This window comes from Diabrotica virgifera, chromosome 8, assembly GCF_917563875.1.
Source record: "Diabrotica virgifera virgifera chromosome 8, PGI_DIABVI_V3a".
NCBI lineage: Eukaryota > Metazoa > Arthropoda > Insecta > Coleoptera > Chrysomelidae > Diabrotica > Diabrotica virgifera.
Genome location: NC_065450.1, coordinates 19,443,547 through 19,456,567, shown reverse-complemented (window position 1 = coordinate 19,456,567; position 13,021 = coordinate 19,443,547).

Below are 13,021 nucleotides of genomic sequence, written 5' to 3'. Positions count from 1 at the left end.
GAATACGAATCTCCAAGAATTTCGCTAAAATGTTAAAAGTAATACATGTTCTTTCGATAGTACTAATTTTGATCATATTGATATCGAGTCGAATGGAGTATCGCAAACTAAAGTGTATTGTAAATGTAACTTTGTAACCTATTGGATTAAAAAAACCAAAAACCGGTTTTTCCAAAAACCGGTGTTTTTTGGCCGGTTATAACCACCAGGTTAAACCGTAAGCAAAAAAAACCGGTATAACCGAAAATCGGTATTTTGTCAAAAACCGCCATCCCTACTCAAAATGGCTTTCAAAAAGGTGTTACTTTGTGTCATTCGGAAAGTAAATTCATTTTTTAAATGTTTTGAACTATTATATGAATTGGTAAACTATAATTCTAGATAATTAGGCCTGCAACAAACCATCGTATAAAATAATATTCAGGATTTGTTTATAAACAAACAGATAGGATCAGTTTGAAAAGTAGTATCTCTGAAAATACATTGCCAGGTTAGCGGCAATTTAGATAGTATCCTTGAATATACATTGGCAGGTACTGATGAAAATTGAATGAGTATCTTTTTGGATACATTACCCGGTATACGGACAAATACTAACTGTTTCTTATTAGCTACTTTGCCCATTATAGAATTAACAGAAAAGTGATAAAAACATTTGGTATATTATGTAGGATGTCCAGTCAATATTTTTTGAATACAGTATGTTTTCATATTATGTATTGAATTCTATTTTTTATATATTATATACAGTGCGTCTATAAAGTAACGCACAAATTCATTATTATCTAAATAAACAATATTATTAGAAATTCCCGAAACAGATCGATTTTTATTTTTAAATTACGATTTTTTGGCATAATACTAGTGACGTCATCCATCTGGGGGTGATAACATTATCGATGACACCGAAAAACAAGATTCGTAGTCACGTCCAGAATATACCTGGGGAAGATGTCAGAAAAGATCTTTTCGGACACTTTCCAACTTTTACAACCAAAGGATGATCCCGTAACTGTTGCAAAGGACAAACAGCAATGAGTTGTACAAAATGTAGTGCGAGATTATGTTTTATGTAGGGCGAGATTATTATTATGTTTTTAGGATTTTCATAATAACTAAATTTTGTAATTGTTTAACTATGTACTTACAATTACTTTTTATTTTTATTTTTTGAGTGTTCCAAGTTTTATTTGAAGTTTTGAATTTAAGCTTTAAGAATAATTGTTTGATCATCATTGTAGTTTATTTATAATTTATAAATGTATATGATTAATATATTAATTGATTCAATACTATGTGTATGGTTGAAACCCCTACACAAAAAGCCATCTATTCATAATTGAAGTAACACAAAATTCCACAAAATAAAATGACAACATTAAACAAATCTACAAATGTTTCGCTGAAAGTCTTGAAAATTCTAAAGACTTTTAGCGAAACAATTTATTGTAGATTTGATTATTGTTTTCATTATATTTTGTGGAATTTTGATAATTTTGTTTTAATTCAATAACCCAATATTATTTATTATATTGGTCCAAACTACAAATATACATCTTGGCAATGTATCTTTCTAGATGGGGGACATGAAAGGAGCCTCCACGTAGATTGTGATCACTTGTGAATACAATCGGGCGTCCCCTGGAAACGAGTAATGTCGGCTAATCCTTTCAACACCGGTGCACCAACAACACAGATGCAATCAAAATCAAAACGGTCTTTATCAAGGCCATTTTTGATGACGACCTCAATTAATATTGAAGGACTATCAGCAGATAAAGAAGACCTATTGTCTAATATGTGCAGAGAATATGGTGTCGATGTTCTACTGGTTCAAGAAACCCATAGAGGTACTGCAAGCCGCAGACCAAGGATTCGGGGTATGAAGCTCATACTGGAGAGACCACACGACCAATATGGTAGCGCAGTCTTCGTCAGACCAGATATCGACGTAGCATCCACATCTCTAACAGATCAAAATGACATCGAGATCCTCACAGTGGAGATAAACTCCTGTACAGTAACGTCAATGTACAAACCACCAAACGCTGACTTTGCTTTTGAGGAACCGAATAACTTTCAATCACAGCAAATCAAATTCGTACTGGGTGACTTCAACTGTCACAGTGTCGCGTGGGGTTACAACGAAACAGATTCCAATGGCGAAGAACTAGAAAAATGGGCTGAAAGCATGAACCTAAAACTTATTCACGATCCAAAGCAGCCTGCGTCGTTCAACAGCGGAAGATGGCGCAGAGGTTACAACCCAGACAATATATTTGTCAGCGACAGAATTGGAGACCAGGTGACAAAAATCGTTGGAAGCGCTCTCCCAAAGACACAGCACAGACCAATAATTTGTCTTTCCAACGCGGCAATCAGATACGAAATTGTTCCTTTCAAGAGAAGGTTCAACTTTACTAAAGCAAAATGGGAAAAATTCTCTGAAACATTGGATCAAGAAGTTTCCCAGCTAGAACCTTGCCCTGATTCATACGATAAATTTGTAGAAATCGTAAAGCAAGTATCACGGAAATTTATCCCTAGAGGTTGTCGAACTGAGTACATAGCGGGGCTCAATGAAGAATCTAAACCCCTACTTAAAAGATACGAACAGCTATATGAAGAAGACCCTTTCTCGGAAGCGACAATACAGGCTGGGGAGGAAATTTTACATGCGATATCCGCCAACAGAACGGAAAGGTGGTGCAAGCTGGTCACGAGTCTGGACATGAAACAAAACAGCAGACGTGCCTGGAAGCTGATTCGGAATCTTGGCAACGATCCCGCTGCTCCGGCAGTCAACATGACAGAAGTCACACCCGATCAGATAGCCCATCATCTTCTAATGAACGGTAAGACGACATCAAGAAAGAACAAGGTGAGAGCTCAACGGAATATCGACGAAGAAAGAGATGTTCTAGGTACCTCTTTTTGTCTAGAGGAGATGAGAGGCGCGATCCGTCAAATGAAAGATAATAAAGCGGCTGGCCTGGACGACATACGAACAGAGCAAATAAAGAACTTTGGACTAAAAACCGTAGAGTGGCTCGTAAAAATGATGAATTGCTGCATCCGTACATTACAAATCCCCAAAATCTGGAGAAAAGCTAGAGTGGTAGCCCTCTTAAAACCAGGGAAGGATCCGGCGGATACAAAGAGTTTTAGACCTGTATCTCTCTTGTGCCACCTTTTCAAGGCCTTTGAAAGAATGATACTGAACCGGATCGCAGAATATGTGGAGACTAAAATTATTCCAGAACAAGCAGGATTCAGACCCGGAAAGTGCTGCTGCAGTCAAATTCTTAATCTCACCCAACATATTGAAGATGGTTTTGAACGGAAGGAAATAACAGGAGTAGCGTTCATAGACCTAACTGCCGCCTATGATACAGTTAACCATCAACGGCTACTCGCAAAACTCTACGAAACTACAAAGGACTTCCGACTAACAAGGTTAGTGAAATGTCTCCTCCAGAATAGACGCTTCTACGTAACGCTCCAGTCCAAGAACAGTCGGTGGAGGGACCAAAAAAATGGGCTACCACAGGGAAGTGTCCTCGCGCCGTTTCTATACAACATATACACCAACGACCAACCCATACACCAACAAACAAGGCAATTTATTTACGCTGATGATACAGCGGTGGCAGCTCAGGGAAGAACCTTCAATGAAGTCGAAGTGAAGCTGAGAGATGCCCTGGGAGACTTAGCTCTATACTATGATAAAAACCATCTGAAACCCAATCCCACAAAAACCCAGGTATGTGCTTTCCACCTGAGAAACAAGCATGCCCGAAGGTCGCTGGAGGTGGAATGGCGTGGTCAGATGCTGGAACACAACAAGACGCCAAAATACCTTGGCGTCCGTCTGGATAGAACTCTGTCTTACCGATACCACTGTCAAGATGTTAAGAAGAAAGTAAGTGCCAGAAATAATATTATCCGCAAGCTAACTAATACAAAATGGGGAGCACAACCACACACTCTCCGCACTTCTGACTTGGCATTATGTTTTTCGGCCGCGGAGTTTGGAGCACCAGTATGGGCAAACTCTGCTCACGCAAAGAACGTCGACGTGGCTCTAAATGAAACGGTCCGTATAATATCGGGTTGCCTGAAACCGACACCTATCGAAGATGTATACCCCATTGCTGGAATTGCTCCACCACCAATCAGGAGAAAGGTCACGTCAGAGGTAGAACGGAAAAAGCAGGAGACGGACCGAAGACACCCCTTATATGACCACCAAACTCAGCCAAGCAGACTAAGATCTCGGAAAAGCTTCCTGAAAACATCAAGATCCATCCCCGAAGCGCCAGAGACGCGCCGAATACACCTATGGCAAGCGTCAACTACTGCGACACATTTTCCTCCCTCGGAGGAAATGGCTGCTGGACACAATTTACCGTATCCGACTTGGAAAGCGCTAAACAGACTAAGAACCGGCGTTTCACGTTGTGCTAGTAACCTGAAAAAATGGGGATACCAGGAGGACGATACCTGCGACTGTGGCGCGGTTCAGACCAGCCGGCATCTACTATCATGCACAGAGATGAGAGAGACCTGCACAGAACAAGACTTAATTATAGCAAATGACAGGGCCATCTATGTGGCCAACCATTGGAAATACAGAATTTAAAGTTGTTGGTGTTCCGGACACGGAAAGTAAGTAAGTATCTTTCTAGATACGGAGGTATTTTTTTAATAACCTGGCAATGTATCTATTGGGCATCAGTACTGGTTTCATAGTGTTCCTGGCAATGTGTCTTGTGAGGTACATTGTAATGTACGGTACGCCTAGCAGTGTATCTTATGGGATACAATGTCAATAAAATGTCAAAAAATTTAAAATAGAAAAAAAAAATGTAATTGACTCTGATAATGGAGCCTTCTAAACATGACATTCAGTAAGCAAAAACATTTTTCTTACAGCGGTTATAGGCGCGCCAAGTTAAGGGTTAAAGGGTCATTTGGATATCACAATAAAATCACCAATTGACATAAGAAGAGTTAGTGCAGTCACTGAATGTGGATATGAACTATTACCTCCGATTTCGTTGAACCTCCATCGATTTGCATTAAAATTGGTGAGTGGTTAGAGGATATCTCAAGGAATCAAGGTGACATGGTGTCAACTTGCGCTGTTACCCTAGGGGTGGATGCCACCCCTTCTCGGAGGTTAAAATTATTTTATTAAAAATGTCCCCAAAGTTAGATAGAGGGACAAATTCTAAACAAAATTTGTTACATAAAGTTATTAAAATAAATCTAAACTTTTTGAGTTATTAAAGATCAAAGATTTTAATTTTTTGTGAGAAAAATGCATGTTTTTAACCGATTTTTCATAAATAACTCAACAACTATAAGATTTTACCAAAAAGTTATTATTACCAAAACTGAAGCTAATAAAAAATGAAATAAATTCCTTACTGGAAAAACCTTTTAATGTTAACTAAAAGTGTGGTATAATAGGTAATGGAATGTATATTTTTATCCGTGAGTACACAAATCTTAGTACCTATTCAAGTTTAAACAAAGGGAAATGATTTATTTTATAACATAACCTTATTAAACATTTGTCAAAGCACTTAGAAATATCTATAAAATGAGCTCCCGAACAAGTTGACAGCATTAAAATTTATGCGCCAAATATTTTTTAAAATGTATCTTTTAAATGTTTTTCCAAAAAATGTATGGTTTTTTTAAATACCTCCGTTAATGTTTACGACATCAGATTTGCCTAAAAACCATTTGAAATTTAATTTTAATGGCTATTAAACTACGTTAAATTGAATCCTTTACACCCCTTATTTTTTTAAAATAAAAGTTTGAATGGCCCCGGTTACATGGTTCTCGCAGCAAAATTTAAGCTTTAAACGTTTCTATCTCGGTTGCTACAGAAATAGTAAAATGGTAAAATATTTGATACAGAAAAAACTAAAATTTGGTTATACATATATCACTTTTTACGTATATTCAGTATTTTTGGAGTTATTATCAAAAGAAAATGAAAATTAGGATAAATTTAAAAATTATGATTTTTTAAATTATATCTTTTTTTAGAAAATATGAATTTTAAACCGGTCAAAATTGTTGAAATCATTATATTTTACAGGTATATTTTATAAAATGCATCGTTTTCCCGTTATTTAAGCTTGAATACTTAGATTTGCGTACTCGTCAAAAAAGAATACATTCAACTACCCATAACTCACTTTGAATTAACATTAGTTTAGTTTTTTAAGTGAGCAGTGTATTCAGATTTTTATTATCTTTAATTTTGGTAATAATAACTTTTTTGAAAAAGCTTATAGTTTTTGAGTTATACGTGATAAACGGCTTTAACCCTTAACTACAGAGATCCGGTATTTTTTACCGGCGGGCATTCCCAAAATGTGGATTTCATGGTAACCTCACCACTTACAAGTTCATGTGTCTCTGTACCTCTCGGGTAGTTTGTATAACAATGCTAGTCAAAGCGTGTAGTGTGTATTGTCAATATTTTCTTTTCTAGCACACATCAAAAATATTAACCGGTAAAAATTACCGGATGTCTGTGTTAAGTAAGTATTTTTATATGGGTACTATATTTGTAAATCTGAAATGTTTATATTATTTTTTGGAGTTTGTAGGAAAAAAGTAAAGAAATGGACTGTGGAAGCCATCCTGGACCTTCAATGAAGGTTAAATTTGACGATAAAAATTTTGAGGCCACTTTGCAAAAATGGAATTGCCATTTAATTTTGTGATAATTTTACCCCTTGTCGATTTTTTCTCATGGATGTAAAAATTTTTGTGAATGCTATTTTATGTTTCCTTTGTGATTCTATGTTACGTTTATTTGTTAAAAAAAAGTCTAAATTTTTTTTCATAGCATTTATGGCCGTTTGTTTCAATAGACCAAAAATGTTACCAAAATTCTGGTTTAATAGATTATTCTTCAAAAATCTTGTATTATATTATTAAAATCACTCGTTTTACCATTCTTCCCATATCCAGAGACTCCATAAAAACTCATAATGCAAAATTTTTTTGTTTTTTATTATTAACTTTATATTTTGACTCTATTATATAATGGCCGGTAAAAAATACCGGGGATCTGTAATTACGTGCTAATATTGGGATGTCTGTAGTTAAGGGTTAAAACATGCATTTTTTACGAAAAAATAAAATCTTTGATCTTTAATAACTCAAAGAGTATTGATTTATATTAATAACTTTATATAACAAATTTTGCTTAGAATTTGTCTCTCTATCGATTTATGGTATTATTTAAAAAATAATAATTTTCACCCCCGAGAAGGGGTGTCATCCACCACCAAGGTAAAAGAGCAAGTTGGCATCATGTCACCTTTATTCCTTGAGCTATCCTCTAACTACTTAACAATTTTCATGAACATCGATGGAGGTTCAACGAAATCGGAGGTGAAAACCTTCAGTGACTGCACTAGTGGATTGAAAGATATTTTCCCTAATTTTGACATTGCTTTGCACATTTATTTGTGCCTTCCAGTTGCCAAGGTGTCCACTGAAAGGTCATTTTCGCTGGAGTGACGATTTTTTCTGTTATAGGTATAGAAACATCCTAGTTTAAATCCATTTTTTTGTATTCTTATTTAAATAAAAATTTCGTCAATTTTTATCGCAAAAATGGTAGGTACATGTTTGAAAGGCGGCTACTAGAGAATTGCCTAGGGCGTTAATTGACCTAACCGCGGCCCTGCAGGCATTTCAGTTTCTTTCTTCTAAAACATAGAAATATGACCTACACAAAAAATGCCTCGGATCACAGTTTATTTAGAAAGGTATATGTAGCGAATTAACTACTTTAAAAACTACAATACTAATCTTCCTGATTATACTGTTTAACATATTCATAAATGCCGACCATTACTAAATTTTTTATTTCACAACCGCATTAAGAGAACGTATTGTAACATTATAGTCTAAGAGCTAGTGAACCCTCCGACTAACGGTCGTCCTGTAAGGCTAGAAATTTGTATAGTGCTAATTCATAGCACACCAAGGCTAAAAACCATGACCTGGCAGGCATCAGCCGTGCACGTATATTTACCAGGTGAATCGAAAAGTGCAAATTTAGGGGGTAAAATAAACTTTCTCCTGTAAAGTTTAAATTTAAGTATGTGTTTGAGTAAGTCATTTAGAAGTAATGTGGACAATGACAGGCGATTCTGAAGAGCATAAGACCTTGCCAGGCGAGGGGAAAGATTAGGCGGTTTTCCTAAAATTATTTTTTTTGCATGGAACAAAGTTTTTTTAGGTTTTTTGAATCATTCCAAACAGAAAAGGTCTTTAGTGATTTTTTTCTTAGATTAATAGTTTTTGTTATATAAGCGATTAACAATTTTAAAAATTGCGAAATCGGCCATTTTTCACCCTAAATCGGACATTTAACTAAAAACTTCAATGTCGCCAAGGTAGGTAGATATTCTTTAAACATTGATTGATGAAATCCCGAAGAGTTTTTGCAATACAATATCGAAAACCCCTTTGTTTTTTAATTATTAATCAAGCGGGCGCGACACTGTAGTATAAATGAGGTCGTTAAGAGAAATCCTCAGACAGGTCGATTTTTAATTTAAATTAGGACTTTTGGCATATATATAATACTAGTGACGTCATCCATCTGGGCGTGATGACGTAATCGATGATTTTTTTAAATGAGAGTAGGGGTTGCCTGATTGCTCATTTGAAAGGTTATTTAATTCTCTAATCAGTAATATAAACTTTAACATAATTATTTATACAGGGTGTACACTTGTACACACAATTTTTTTCTTCCTTTTGTCTAAATTAATTTAATAAAAAAATTTTTGTACACCCTGTATCAATAATTATATTAATGTCTATATTACTGAATAGAAAATTAAATAACTTTTCAAATGACCTATCAAACAACCCCTACTCTCATTTAAAAAAATCATCGATTACGTCATCACGCCTAGACGGATGACGTCACTAGTATTAAATATATGCCAAAAAGTCCTAATTTAAGAATAAAAATCGACATGTCCGAGGATTTCTCTTTAAATTTGCCCTTTCTCGAGATATTGAATTTATGCAAACTCAAACGTCCTCACTTATACTCAGTGTTGCCAATCGGCGGATAATTATCCGATTTGCTTACCTTTTTGAGAGTTGTCGTATCTTCTTCGTGTCTTTAAATAAATCGGATATTTGCGTATATTTTTCAGTGTATCTACCAATCTACTACAACAGATTAATAACAAAAATAAATTTAAAAAAATCTGCTGTATGTATATTCCCAACAACACATTATTTTTAACACATTTAATAACAATGTTAACGACGTCCGATACTTTTCATGGTAATTATCTAAGTAGTGACAGATAAGAAGGGACAAAAGGGACCTGTGCGAATTGTTTTGTTTAGAATTTGAATGCACAAATGTTTTCACTTAAGGCATACTGATCCAATTCAAATTTCAAACACAGGGATTCTGCCGTCCGATTTTATTTATGGGTTTTTAGTCTTTAAACTTATGATAGCTACTGCACGATTTAGTTTTTTTTTATTATATTATTATATTTATTTTATTATATTTTATGTAGTGCAGTGCTTAATTAAGTAAACGTCTGTTGAAATAAGTTTTGGTTTGTGAAAATATTTTTAAAATTAAAAATGAAGCTAATTTATATTTGTTTCCTAATTTAAAAAAAGTATTTTCATTGCTATTCCTTCTACCATTTTCGAACGCTAATGTCAACGGTGTAACCAGGAAGATCCTAAGACGGGGTTACAACTACATACTGGAGGGTCTCTAGGGGATATGGAATAGTAATGGTGTTAAGCGTATAGATCTCAAAGTGCATCCCAATGTGGGGGTTACAATCCCCAATACTCGCCTGGTTACGCCACTGGCTAGTGCAGAAAAGGTTTTCAGTAATGCATTCAATATAAAAACAGATAAAAGAAACCTCTTAAGTACATCTACAATTAGGGCTTCATTGGCGACAAAAGATGGTGTCGGTAATACTGGCTGTGTAAAATTTACACCTTCAAAAAAATGTTACAATGTAACGTATGGCAATTACGTGTCTACATGTTTAGGTTTTTAATGTTTTAAGACTGTCAGTTATGTTTCTCCTGTTTTAGTTGTAATAAATGTTTAGTTGCTAAAAGAGCGTAGGGGCAAAATTTCGGACCAATAATTTTTAAATGCATTTATTTTTTTTTTCGAATCCTGAGAAAACTAACAAATATTTTTGAAAAGCTTAAACGCAGAATGAAATATTACATTATTGCCGAGGGCCAAAAGCCCCTTAGAATAAACAAAAAGGTTTTTTTTGAAAGGGATCACACTCAATTTTCTTCATTTTTTTCACCGCTGTAACTTATTACAATAAAAATTATAGAAGTCTTCAGGGACTTTCGGCCCTCGGTAATAATGTAATCTTTAATTCTGCGTTTAAATTTTTGAAAAATAATTAGTTTTCTCAGGACTCAAAAAACCATTGACCAGAAATTTTGCGATTACGCTCTTAATGTAGTTGTAGTTTTTCTGTATCGATTTATTTATTATTTATTTTTCTAGTACCTAGTTTTAGATAGTTATGACGTTTTAATAAAATAATATTTAAAAGTGCTTTTTTACTCAAAAATAAATAAAAAGATCCAAATAATGAAATATTGAGATAATTTAACACTTACAATAATAAAAAATACGTACAATAAAATAATATTAGGTAATTGCATGAATTAATAACCTAGGATACGAGATTTCAATCTATAAACGAAAATTTTTAAAATAAACGGTAAAACAGAAAATCCAGCAGATTAAAAATTATTCTGTAATAAGTAGTAGAGATAAAAGAATAACATTGGCAACATTAATTTTAATTACAGAATAATTTTTGACGTAGCGTATCCAACGTTGTAACCAGGATGATCCTAAGGGGGGAAAGTACATCCAAATGGGGAGGGTTATAACCCCAACCCCCCCTGGTTAAGCCTATAAACGTATCTTTTCGTGACAAATCGGATCTTTTTAGAGCGACCATCGGATAATCTAGAGATATGCGGTTGGCAACACTGCTTATACTACAGTGTCGCGCCCACTTGATTAGCAATTAAAACACAAAGGAATTTTCGATATTGTATTGCAAAAAACTCTTCTAGATTGCATCAATCAATGTTTAAAGAATATCTAGCTAACTTGGCAACATTAAAATTTTTAGTTAAATGTCCGATTTAGGGTTAAAAATGGCCGATTTCGCAATTTTCAAAATTTTTAACAAAAACTATTAAAATAAAAATGTATACCATTTTTATTCAGTTGCAATGCGAAGGCAAAAAAATCTTACTTTTCAATTAGAATACGGAGTGCAGTCCAGTCCCTTGAATGGCGATTTTCGGCTCTTATTGGAGCCTTCTTTTTTATTCAGTTGCAATGCGAAGGCAAAACAATCTTACTTTTCCATTAGAATACGGAGTGCAGTCCAGTCTCTTGAATCGCGATTTTCGGCACTTATTGGAGCCTTCATCGGAAAGAACGTAGGCACTGTTCTCCATATTTTAACTGATTCGTATCGAGAGGTTTTCCCACCCATTGCAACTGAAGTGATGATAGTAGATGGCTAGCGCCATCTGGCATTGAAAGACGAAATAGTTTTCAATCCTAATAGTAAATTATTAATATTGAAAATATTAAAAATATTACTAAAAGATTTTTATATTGAAAACTTATTGGTACACTTTCCTGGTGACACCTCCAAGACTTCTACAATTTGCAAATCAAATGGATGCTGCAGTGAAGACGAGAGGGAAGGAATTCTAAACTATGCAATTCACATCCCCCGTCTGCAGCTGGTAAAGTTCCAACGGAAAAATGCACCTAGTTACTCTACGGAGTAATACGACTATAAAATAAAAATGTATACCATTTTTATTCAGTCGCAATGCGAAGGCAAAACAATCTTACTTTTCAATTAGAATACGGAGTGCAGTCCAGTCCCTTGAATTGCGATTTTCGGCTCTTATTGGTGCCTTCATCGGAAAGAACGTAGGCACTGTTCTCCATATTTTAACTGATTCGTATCGAGAGGTTTTCCCACCCATTGCAACTGAAGTGATGATAGTAGGTGGCTAGCGCCATCTGGCATTGAAAGACGAAATAGTTTTCAATACTAATAGTAAATTATTAATATTGAAAATATTAAAAATATTACTAAAAGATTTTTAAATTGAAAACTTATTGGTACACTTTCCTGGTGACACCTCCAATACTTCTACAATTTGCAAGTCAAATGGATGCTGCAGTGAAGACGAGAGGGAAGGAATTCTAAACTATGCAATTCACATCCCCCGTCTGCAGCTGGTAAAGTTCCAACGGAAAAATGCACCTAGTTACTCTACGGAGTAATACGACTATAAAATAAAAATGTATACCATTTTTATTAAAGAAAAACTATTAAGAAAAACTATTAACTTAAGAGAAAAATCACCAAAGACCTCTTCTGTTTGGAATGATTCAAAAACCTAAAAAAAACTTTGCTCGATGCAAAAAAAAATATTTTAGGAGAAACCCATAATCTTTCCCCTCGCCTGGCAAGGTCTTATGCTCTTCAGGATCGCCTGTCATTGTGCACATTTCTTCTAAATGACTTACTCAAACACATACTTAAATTTAAACTTTACAGGAGAAAGTTTATTTTACCCCCTAAATTTGCACTTTTCGATTCACCTGGTAGATACACGCGCACGGCTGATGCCTGCCAGGTCATGGTTTCTAGTCTTGGTGTGCTATGAATTATCACTAGACAAATTTCTAGCCTTACAGGACGACCGTTAGTCGGAGGGTTCACTAGCTCTTAGACTATTACTCTATTATATAGTTTTCATCAAACCAAATGGATAATTTTAGTTATATGAAAGTCCACATCATCCAGTAATTCACATAATTAGGTGGCTCTGGATAAATTTCATAAAGTCAAATCCCTTTATTAGGAAATAATGCTATGAGAACTTACCCAGATGT